The sequence below is a fragment of the Raphanus sativus genome, chromosome 2 (genome assembly GCF_000801105.2).
Source record: "Raphanus sativus cultivar WK10039 chromosome 2, ASM80110v3, whole genome shotgun sequence".
Lineage (NCBI taxonomy): Eukaryota > Viridiplantae > Streptophyta > Magnoliopsida > Brassicales > Brassicaceae > Raphanus > Raphanus sativus.
In genome coordinates, this window is record NC_079512.1 from 14954487 (window position 1) to 14966420 (window position 11934).

At 29.1% G+C, this 11934-nt stretch overlaps 2 long non-coding RNA genes across 3 annotated transcripts; both read right to left on the reverse strand.

Moving 5' to 3' along the window:
- Nucleotides 1-5730: 5730 nt before the first annotated feature.
- Nucleotides 5731-6822, reverse strand: LOC130498941 (uncharacterized). 2 transcript variants are annotated; one of them, XR_008937961.1, is made up of 3 exons: nucleotides 6705-6822; nucleotides 6530-6605; nucleotides 5731-6076 (listed from the first exon to the last, which is right to left on the reverse strand). It is a non-coding gene; the product is annotated as an uncharacterized LOC130498941 (long non-coding RNA). The 2 variants fall into 2 exon arrangements; XR_008937960.1 differs by lacking the exon at nucleotides 6530-6605.
- A 96-nt stretch (nucleotides 6823-6918) lies between these two features.
- Nucleotides 6919-7608, reverse strand: LOC130498939 (uncharacterized). Its single transcript, XR_008937959.1, has 3 exons — nucleotides 7383-7608; nucleotides 7125-7293; nucleotides 6919-6984 (listed from the first exon to the last, which is right to left on the reverse strand). It is a non-coding gene; the product is annotated as an uncharacterized LOC130498939 (long non-coding RNA).
- Between the last annotated feature and the right edge of the window lie 4326 nt (nucleotides 7609-11934).

Sequence of the window (11934 nt, forward strand, 5' to 3'; positions counted from 1 at the left end):
GTTTTAGCTTACTCTCAGATTAAATGATGTCATATTGGATTTTGTTGATTTGGTATTGGTTTGCTCTGTAAGTTTTTTGATGTAGAAAAAATTATAACATTTAAACTGTTGATTTATGAAAAATAAATATTAAGTAAGGTTGTAGATTTAAAGGGGGGGGGTCCATTGGTAGTTGGAAAAAAAACTTATAAAAAGTTGCAAGTGAAATGAAACATATCTAGCTATAGTCCAACCAATTGAACACCATAACCATATATATTTTCCAATAACAAAAATAAAAAAATATGGATACTGAAATTCGAAATTCATAAGACAGGAAACAGTGAATTTTTATAAAATTATAGTAATATATCCACTTATATTTTTTAATAGCTTATACTATTTATATATGAAATAAACATAAAAATATATAATAAATATTAGAATTTAAACAAAAACTCGGGCGTAGCCCAGGCCGACCCTAGTATATATTATATTAAAACTAAATTACAAAACAATATATTCATAAATTCATAAATTGTGTTTTATTTCATTTTCCTTTTCTAAGACCACTTCATTTATTGTATTTTCCAATTAATTTGACAGAATTTATTACATAAATAAAAAACAAAACGTACATATATTTTTAAGTGTTCTATTATATATTCTTACATTTTTCACTTTTCTTAACTACTTCATTAATTTTATTTACCATAATACTTCGACATCATTTATTTTACATGTCATAGTAACGTAATCGGTTTAAATGAATTTGCTCGTGACTAGAATTCAAAACAGTTGACCAATAGTTTTATAATTTTTTATTTGTTTACACAATCAGTTAAGCATTGATATTCATGTAGCCATTTAGGTAAGAGTCGTTTCTTTCGGGTATCAATTTTTTGGGTTTTAAAATTAAACCCCGTTCAGGTATTATAAATTTCTGGATGGGTTTCGAGTTGAGTTTTGCTTGGTATAGATTAGTATGTTTCCAATGTATAGAAACATAAAGTATCCAAATAACCAATATATCTGAACATGGTCGAATATTTGTGCCAAAATAATCATATTACCCGATTCGGTCTGGATTTTTACGTAATTAGTTATATGACGACACATCTAAAATACCTAACACTAATTACAAATATCCGCGTAGATGCGCGGTTCAAACTCTAGGTACTTTATTATAAATATAGATACATAAACAAAATATGTATATAAACATCAAAATACAGATATAAACATCTTAAGAGTCCATGATGTTGTAGCATGTGATAATGCGCAGACTATTTATAGATATTAGTCAAAAAAGTCATAAATATATTAAAAGTAATATTTTTTATTCATTCATTCCGCGCATGGTGCGGATTATCACCTAGTTAGAAAATATGTTATATGTTTATCATGGAATGATTTTGGATTCTTTTATAGATTTCAAAGTTGATTTGTTACATATTGTTTTACTTTCATAAGTGAGATATATACTTTAAAATTAAGGTATAAATGATGTAAATGTATCTATGTTAACTAATTTATACTTAGAAAGTTTAGGGATTATGGTTTAAATATGACTCATTTAATTATGTCACAAAATAGTAGCACTTTGTGACTATTTTGAGACAACTGTAAAAAAAAATTACTAAAAGATGAAAGCTTCTGATTGGCTAATCCATTACTACGAGGATTGAGCTTTGCTTTAATATCGACCATCGATAGTTTTAATCGAACAGATCAAGTGATTCCCGTTCTAATTCTCTTTCTTCTCTTTGATTAAAATATTAAATGTGACTTAACCCTCTCTCTCTCTCTCTCTCTCTCTCTCTCTCTCTCTCTCTCTCTCTCTCTCTCTCTCTCTCTCTCTCTCTCTCTCTCTCTCTCTCTCTCTCTCTCTAGATCAACAGTCTAAAACGGAGATCATCGTGACGAAATGTTTCTCGATTCCAAGCGGATGGCATTGTAGACGTCGAGGGCTTTAATGCTCCGGTCAAACTAATTTCAAATCAAGTTCTCTATCCTTGGCTTCAAAATCTGAACAGTGGTTGGAAATTCATGGCCAGCGCGGTGGTTTACATTGTATTTGTCTTTATTTTTTTCTTTAATTTGTATTTCATTTATTTTCTTTTTGTAATTTTAAAATAAATAAAATATCGAAAACTGTCTGGCAAATTTTTTTTTTTTTTGGATTGTTCTTTTTTTTACAACATTTTTTGGATTGTTCATTACCTATATAAAAGAAATAATTAATAATTATTAAATAAAGTTGTCTATCCTTGGTTCCAAATTAATAAATCATTTTAGTAATTATTAAAACAAAACAATGTTTTTCAAAAGAGAGAGTATCGAAAGTCAGAAAGTACTAGAGGAATAAACACTAACTAGATTTTGATCCGCGCTTTGAAAACGCAGGTTTTTCTTTAACTTGTATACAAAGTTTGTGAGTTAGTATTTTAAAATCGTTGTACATTATTATGTTACAAAATCATATGATATTGAAGACGATAATTTGTTTAAATTATATAATTCAGGATTTTTAACTCTAAAACCCCTCAATTAAGTTTGTTTTGGATAAAAACCCCCAAACTAAGTATTTAACAAAATAACTCTCAAACTAACTTTATTAATGAATTAAACCCCCTTAAGTCATAATTACCAGTACTACTGGTAAATCTTTAGTTTAGGAGTTTTTACATTAATTAAACATAGTTGGGAGGTTTTATCATTAAAATAAAAAAATAAAAAAAATCCAAAATATAATAACATTATCTAAAAATTAGTAACTTTAATTTTCAAAATTAGCATTTTTTAGTTTTATAGATATGCGAGTCTGATTTTTTTTTTAAATCAACACTATATATGTATAAATTAAAAATGTAAAAACCCCAAAATAGAAAAAAATTATCTAAAGCTTTACCTGTAATAAAAATTATCTAAAAATTAAAAATATAAAAGACAAGAAAATATACCAAAAATTATAAATTATCTAGTAACTTTAATTTTCAAAAGTAGCATTTTTAAAATTTCTATAAATATATGAGTCTGATATTTGTTTTAAAAAATAAACATTTTATATGTATAAATTTAATTATACATTTTTTTTATTTATACATATATAATGTTGATTTAAAAAAAATCAGACTCATATATTTATATAAATTTTAAAAAATGCTAATTTTGAAAATTAAAGTTACTAGATAAGATATAAATTTTTTTGTTATATACTTGTCTTTTACATTTTTTTTAATTTTTAGATTATTTTAATACAGGTAAAGCTTTAGATATTTTTTTATATTTTTTTGGTTTTTTTTTTACATTTTTAATTTATACATATATAATGTTGATTTTAAAAAAAACAGACTTATAATTTATACATATATAATGCTAGAAAATTAAATTTACTAATATTTAGTAATGTTATTATATTTTGGATTTTTTTAATGGTAAAACCCCCTAACTATGTTTACTTATTGTAAAAACCCCTAAACTAAAGATTTACCAGTAGTACTGGTAATTATGACCTGACATGGTTTAATTCAATAGATAAAGTTAGTTTAAGGGTTATTTTGCTAAATACTTAGTTTGGGAGTTTTTATCCAAAACAAACTTAGTTGAGGGTTTTTTACGTTAAAAATCCTATAATTCATGAATTAGTTTATTTAAGATTTTGTATGTACACTCTTATATAACTCTCTCTTAAGTATGCATATGTATCTAACCCGAAAAAACAAACTGAAATCGACCTGGAAATATAGGCGCAGTTTGGATCCAAGTCCATGGTAAAGTACATATAATTTTTTTTTGGACTCGTAGATCTCTTTTCGAGTCAAGATCATACTCGAGACCTAATCGGGTACCCAAGTACCTGAAATGTTTTATTATACTGGGTATATTGAGTGCTTTAGATATGTCTTTGGTATTAAAAATACTTCTAAAGTTTCGGGTTCAGATTTTCGATTTTAATTTCGGGTTTCAGGTAAAATTTAATTTAAAAACAAAATATTTTGGGTATTTGGAAAATTGGCTTTTTAATTTTCTCGGATCAGAACGAATTGTTCATTTTGGGTTATAGATTTAAACTGACCCATATCCAAAAGAAATCAACCAAAGTTGAACCAAAAAAAATTCAAAATACCTAGTTATATTAAAAAAAATTGAAACCACAATTAATCAATCTGTACGTGAACCGAAAATCCAGATACTCAGACCTACTCTCTTTTATTATATCTTGTGTGCATTTTGTTAAATTTATATTTGTTGAGCTGATGAGACTTAAGATTTACTTGATATAAATTTGGCTAATTCAATAGTATAAATTTGTAATGTTTTTAGTAGTTTTAAACTTATCTTAAATAACAAATTCTGTAATAAATACTTTTTACAAAAATTAATTTAAAAAAAAATATATATATATATATATAGATGGTTTGATTTATTAAATTTAATTATGTACATTTTTGGAACTATGTAATTCAAGATGACATTGTGTAATATGACGTATGAGTATATTAAATTTTAGATGAGTTTTGAAGTCTATTAAAGTTAATAAAGTAAGTGGATTTAAATAGCATATATACAGTATACTCCCTTTTTAAAAAAATATTTTGTAACAACATATGCTGTATCTTGATTTTTTTAAAATAAGGTAAAATATAAAAATATTCAATTTTTTAAAAAATAGATTCCTTTAAAAATAAGGTTCTTAGAAGACATAAGAAAATTAGGATTGTGCTTTTTTTTTATATATTCGTTGTTGCAAATTAACAACATGATAAAATATACAATCACGACTTCAAATATCTTTTGAAATTATATAAAACGTTTCAATATCAATCTACATATATTCAAAATAACTAATATATGTAAGTTTATTAAAATGTTGTGACGAAAATGCTAAGTTTTTTTATATTGTTGTGATGAATATGCTGACTCATTTAAATAATAAATATCTAATACATAGTTCGTCAAAGTCTTGTTATTATGAGGTATAGTGTTGGTTTATATTTAATTTTTTTTTTTGAACTTGGTTTATATTTAATTTCACACCATCATTCGTTACAAACATTTTATATAAACACTATCCCGCCCTACGGGCGGGATATACTCTACTTGTTATCTAGATTTTTATGTTTTGTATAATTTTATGATTTTTGTGTTGCGGATTACATTTGCAAGAGATGTGTATCATAATGATTTTTGTCTTTTATAGAATTTTAAGTGATAAGAGATATCATGTTCATTTTACCTAATATTCATTTCAACTTACCACCACTTTGTTGGTTATTAAATTTAGGGTTAAATTTATTCATACAGTTATTTATTTAGGTAATCCGAATTATGTAAATGCATTACGGTAAAATACTTTTGACTCACCGAAAGAAAAAGAAAAATATGAGAACTGATAACTACTTTCTGTAAATGTACAGTTTGCAAATTTGTTCTCAGCGAACATAACCAAGGGATATTATATGTAGAACTAAATAGAATGAAAAGAAATACTACACAAAATATAAAGTTCATAGAATACTTATAAGAAATTCACAACATTGGATTTGATGGTTTGGGTTCTTGAGCCCAACACATGGACGTCGGATCGCCCGGATAATGGGTGTGATTGGTTGGGTTGTAGGAGGTGGTTTTAACTTTAATTTTTACCTACAACCTTTGAAATCATCAATCATGCTTTATATTTGTTTTTAAAGCTACAGCAAAAATGTAGAGAAAATGACTGTAACTACCTTATTTTCTAAAGCTCCATTATTTTTGCTGTAGGAAATATGTTGCTGCAGCAATATATTTTAAATCTACATCACTTAAAGCTAAATCAAAAAATTCTACAGCTTAAATCTTACAGTAAATTTTCTACAGTTACAACCAAACCAATCACCCCCAATAGCTAGGACAACTTCGTTTTGGCCAATAACTGTTCTATGAAGTCTCTGCACCGTATCCAGTTCACAAAAAAGTCTTTGCACCGTATTGGGAGACGTATAGATTCATCAGACTTAATCAACCAGGATTCATGTCCAGGTGGAGACAATGTAGATGTCTGATTCAGTGGCCGTATGTCCTCTTTATTCGCCAGCTTAAGTATCTGAATTAACTAAAAAGGAAAAAAAAAATACATTTACTGATGATGTGAGAAACATGTAACTATGAACCTGAACATGGCAAAATCGAACAAAAGACCCATCTTCATCAATAAAGTAGATCACTTTGTCAGGAAGAAACCGATAACTATTCAATAAGGAGAAGAAACTGATTTGAGTAAATGCTACAACTTTAGCTAAAAATCATGTGTTGGCAAGGGACTATATGACCTTAAAGCATATTGAGAATTTTTTATCTGTCTTAAGACAAAACACATATGCTTAATCTCTTATCTGCCTACCAACCAAGTAGCCTTCATGCATGTGCTTAAAACTTCCTGCTTTATGGTTTCATTTTCTTTGAAATATTAGAATGTGTAAGGATGTCAGCGAGAGTATTGTACGGGTTTGTAGATTTTCAACATACGGTCAAGCTTTGAGCATTGAACTAAGAAACTGGAGAATACCCTTATCAAGTAAGCTTTCGAGTCCTCTCTCAAGTACTGTATTAGGTTCTACCTATTCATGAGCACTGCACCAAATCTAAAAAAAATAAAATATTAACCAGACCCAAATAGTAATTAATCTAGAGCAAATTAAGAGACATATAATGCAATGTATTAGAGAAGACAAACAAATTACCTTTAAAAATGACAGAAAAATCGTGAGCTACATGCTTCCTACAAAACTCCAAATGTCTGAATACTTCTATTTCACATCTGCTTGAGCAACATTCTTTTAAAAGTTTGTAATCCAAGCCTGCAAGGATAAGACAAAACCAACAGTTCCATTTGATAATTTTAGTTTGTCTCCAATCTGAAGTTTTAATTTAAAAATATATGATGGAAATTCACTTGCCATAGCTGTTGACCCTGACCAAAAGCTCTGATCTTATGACACGTTCAAGATTTGCAGTCTTGGCCTGCAAGGATAAATAAAACACCAAAAAAATATAAAGAGGTTTAACAAAAATTGATAAACAACAAAAACTCAAGAAAGTAATTGAACAATAATAAAAAAGGAAGTATGAACGATTAGACCAAAAACCATAAAGAAACATACAAAGAAGCCACCGTCAACGGTTATTCGCCGCAAGAAATATTCGGTGGCACAAAACCACCACCGAGAGGCAAGAAGAGGCTCGAGCTTCCAACTTCATAGAGAGATATCAGAACAGACCAGAAAACCTTCAACACGGGTAGAGAGTACCACCACAGAATCACCGAGGCATCTGACACAGAGAGATCCGAGTAAGACCACATCGGCGAGAGATATAAGAGATAACAAAGAGTAGATGAAATCAAGGAGAGGAATACTCACACATATTTATACAGAACAAACACCACTTTTCAGATCAAAGGGATTAAACACGAAGCCTTTACTCGGAACGTTTCAGATCATGGGAAGAAACGCAAACGGCATCAAATCACCGTCGCACGAAGTGGAAGAGACGACCGTATTAGGGTCAGAGACATCATCCATTCTATCGGGCCGGACACAGTTTAAATTTTCACAGCCCAATCTCACATCACACGAATGAAACCCACGACGGTATAGAATAAATGAAACGGGGAGTTTCACTCATCTGGACAGGTGTCAGCACGACATCAACTGAATTAGTGACCTGGCATCCGACGTGTCGCGCTATGAGAGATACACCGTACTTTATAGTAATAGATTAGTGATAAGTGGTTGATACAAAACGTACTACATATTTTAAAGGTAATAGATCGCCGGTTTAGATTATAACATTTAGTCAATAAAGAGTAATAGGTTTTATTTAGATGTAGGAGAATTTTATTTGGTTGCTATAAAATAGGTTAGTTATAAGATTTAGTTATATATAATAGGTTGGACTAAAAAAATGAAAAGATCCAACAATTTTGTTTAAGTAGATTTTTTTAATACTTCTTCCAATTTAATAGTATTAACTAGATTTTGATCCGCGCTTAGAAAGCGCGGCTTATTTTGGGTCATAAAAAAAGTTGGATATGAATTAGTATTTTGGGTTTATTGTATATTATCATGTTATAAAGTGGAAATTTGTTTAAAATATATAATTTTATAAATTAGTTTATTTGAGATTTTGTACTCACATTCTTATATGAATTTTTCTTAGACTTGTACATTTTATCCGGTCCCAAAATAATGTTGAGAAACAACGCAAAATACGGTTTGGGTCCAAGATCAAGGCAAAATACATATTGGATTTTTAGACACGCGTGTTTCTGTTAGAGTCCAAGTATCCAAAATACCTAAAATGTTTTGTGTATTTTTTTGTTGTCATCGACTTGTATACACTTATATGGACTCTGTAAAAATAAATACAGAAAACATTTTAGATATTTCGGCAATTCAAATACATTTTCAGTATTAGAGATAGTTTTTTTAAAAAATTGGGTTCGTGTTTTGCAGTATAGTTTCAGGTTTACGTAAAATTTCGAATTTTTAAAAATATATTTCGGGTATTTTGAATAAAACTTTGGATATTTTGTGTTCTTCGGGTAAGGTTTTGGGTAAAGGTCTGTGTCCCTTTGGGTATTTAGATATTTTCGGATATTTATTTGATTATCGGATATTTTTGTTTCAAATTTTTCAGATTTTGGGGTAGTCTGAATCTTTTTGGTCCTAAATACGTGAACCAGTTCAGACCTATTACGTATCCAAATTACATGTATTTTACAGGTACTTGAATTATGGACTCGAACTGACCTATATCCCAAAGAAACCGACTTGAGTTCGAAATATTTTTTTCTTAAATATCTAGTTGGGTCCAAATGTCATGGACCCGAAAAAATCTGATCCAAAGGAAACCTATTTGTACTCGATCCAAAGACCTGAATCCACAAACCTATTATTTCTCAATATATTTTGTATCAATTTTATAAGATTTATATTTGTTGAGTTGGTGACACTTAATATTGACTTGGGAGATTTTCCGCTAATTTAATATTATTGATTTGTGTAGTTTTTTTTTCTTGAACAAAAAAATATTTGTAAGATTTTAATAATTTTAAAACTTATCTTACTAAAAATTGTTATTATAGATAATTTTTATAAATAATAATTTAATATAATATATATTTTTGTTTTAACAGATGGTTTACTAAAGTGATTATCAAATTTGATTTGTAAATATTATGAAATTATATAATGTAAGATGACATGGTACTAATTAATGTTGTATGATATATGTTAATTTATTTTTATAATTAATATCTGAATATTGTAGGTCCATATTGAACATAAGAGATGGTGTATAACGTATTTCTAATTGTATAGTTATTAGAAATTATTTATTTATTTAGATACTTATAAAGTTTTTATGTTTCTAAAGAACTTTATATTTATGTTTACCGATTTGATGCATTGTAGTTCACATTATAGGAGATGTACGTCTCATAAAATCACTTGGCTAAAATTGCTAAATGATGCATTAATTATAGAAAAAGACTTGGCTATGTAAGATATAAAATAACTTGTGGCAGGAGATAGTTATGTAAAATAATTTTGGTACATAAAATATATTTGTCACATAATATATAAATGGTGCGATATTTGAGATTCAAGATTTCTTAATTAGTGGGATTCAGAAAGATATGAAATAAGTCATTGTTTAATTACATGCTAGTATATCAAATTCAAATACGTTATTATATTAGTAATGACCAAAACACTATTAAATAGTTAATGAAAGAGTCCAACAACCTTTTAAAATAGATTTTTCAGAATGTTTTTGTTTTAATAGTAGAGATTATGTACCTAAATTGTCTCAGATATACTGCTATGAAACCGCGTCATAATATAGTAGCAAATAAGCGACTGTTTTCTTTTACAAAAAAAAAAAATAAGCGACTGTTTTGAGATTAAACGAATTTGCAACTGTTAATTTTAGTTGCAACATAGTCGCAAGTACAGTATTTGTGAATTTTTGTGACATTTTTAGGGGTGGCAAAAAGTATGTTTTCTTGTAGTGGCAAAGCCCGACTTGATTCTCAGCCGACTTAAAGCCCAAGTCTCATGTATTTACAAGAATATCTCTGGCCGAATTTAATCTAATATTTAAGTGTTCTGTCGTTGTTCTAAGCAACACACGCTTTCATACTTTCTTAGAGTTTTTATTAGTTTGGAGAGAAGATCCAAGATTCCTTAAGAGTTGTGTTGGAACTCCAGTTTTTATACCTTATTCGATTTATGCAATTTATATTTATGATTACTTTGTTTTACTTTGCTATGTCTAAGTAGTTCATCCTGGTAGATTTAGGGTTCAAGTAGGTTATGAATGATTAGCCCAACTATAGAATTTCTAAGGTAATAGACATCTTTCAAGGAATTGCTTGTAATTCTTGTGTTTAGTAACTAACTAGAACTTTGAACTTACGATTGTGGACGACTACGACGGTAGGTTCTACATCAGAATAGATTTTCTTGAGTTAGGATTACTAGAAACAAGCGACAATTGATTTAGTTAAGCCTAGTGAACCTATCGTTAAACTCAGTAACACTTGTCTAAGAGACCATCAATCGACGCTCATACCATAGCATCGATCGATGCTCGATCCATATCAACAAGAGATAGCTGAGATATCAGAATTACTCAATAGGATTGATTCACATGCGGAAGATGGAATAAATCATCATTAGAATTTGAGTTCTAGGATTGTCACCCTAAGTATTCTATATCTCTATAATCCTGATTACCTGAATAGAAACCCAAGATCTAACACTTTATCATAACTGTTACAAACCTAAATCAATCAACTGAACAACTACCTTTGTTGACCCTGCTGTTTACTATTCTCATAATTTACCTACCTTAATCAGTGCTGATTTGGATTTATTGTATGCCATAGCTCATTGTGAATTCGATCCCTAAGTACTACCACTGAACCTCTTATTTGAGAGAGTAAATGTCACTCATTAGGGTAATTTGACTGATATCAAATTTGATGCTGTTTCCGGGGATAATTGATCGACATTAGATATATATATATATATATATATATATATATATATATATAATGTTTTAGAGGCTTTTTAGCATATTTACAAGTTCATGTATGATTTAGAGTAAGGTGGTGATTTTGGAGCATTTTGGAGATAAAAATAGAAAAACTAGTAGCTGACCCTCGAACTAGCCAAAAGGCCGACATTCAGAGTCAATCATGTATCGATGGACATCATCTGTCGTCGATCGACGATGAAGCGCAGAAAGCCCGACATGATTCTCAGCCGACTTAAAGCCCAAATCTCTGACATTAACAAGAATGCCCCTGACCGACTTTAATCTAATATTTAAGTGCTCTACTATTGTTTTGTTCTAGGAAACATACGCTTTAATACTTTCTTATTTTCAATGCAAACATATCTAGGGTTTTTAGTAGTTTTAGAGAGAAGACCCAAGAGTCCTTCAGAGCTTGTGTTGGAACTCCAATTTTTCTACTTTATTCTATTTATGCAAATTATATTTATGATTATGGTGTTTTACTTTGCTATGTATGAGTAGTTCACATAATTAGATTTATGGTTCAAATATGTTATGAAGGATTAGTCCCAACTATAGAATTGCTAAGGTGATAGACATCTTTCAAGGAATTTCTTGTAATGCTTGTGTTCTAGAGTAGCTAACTAGAACCTTGAACTTAGGATTGTGGACGACTACGATGGTAGGTTCTACACCATAATAGAATTCCTTGAGATATGATTGCTAGAAACAAGAGACATCTGATTAAATTAAGACTAGTAATGTAAGACCCAAACCTGGATCCCTTGATCCAACCAGTCCGGACTCTTACCTAAATGTCTAAGTGTAATTCAGCCGGTTAGGTCCATTAGTTTCTAAGTCATTTTTCAACATTTGAGGTTCATAAAT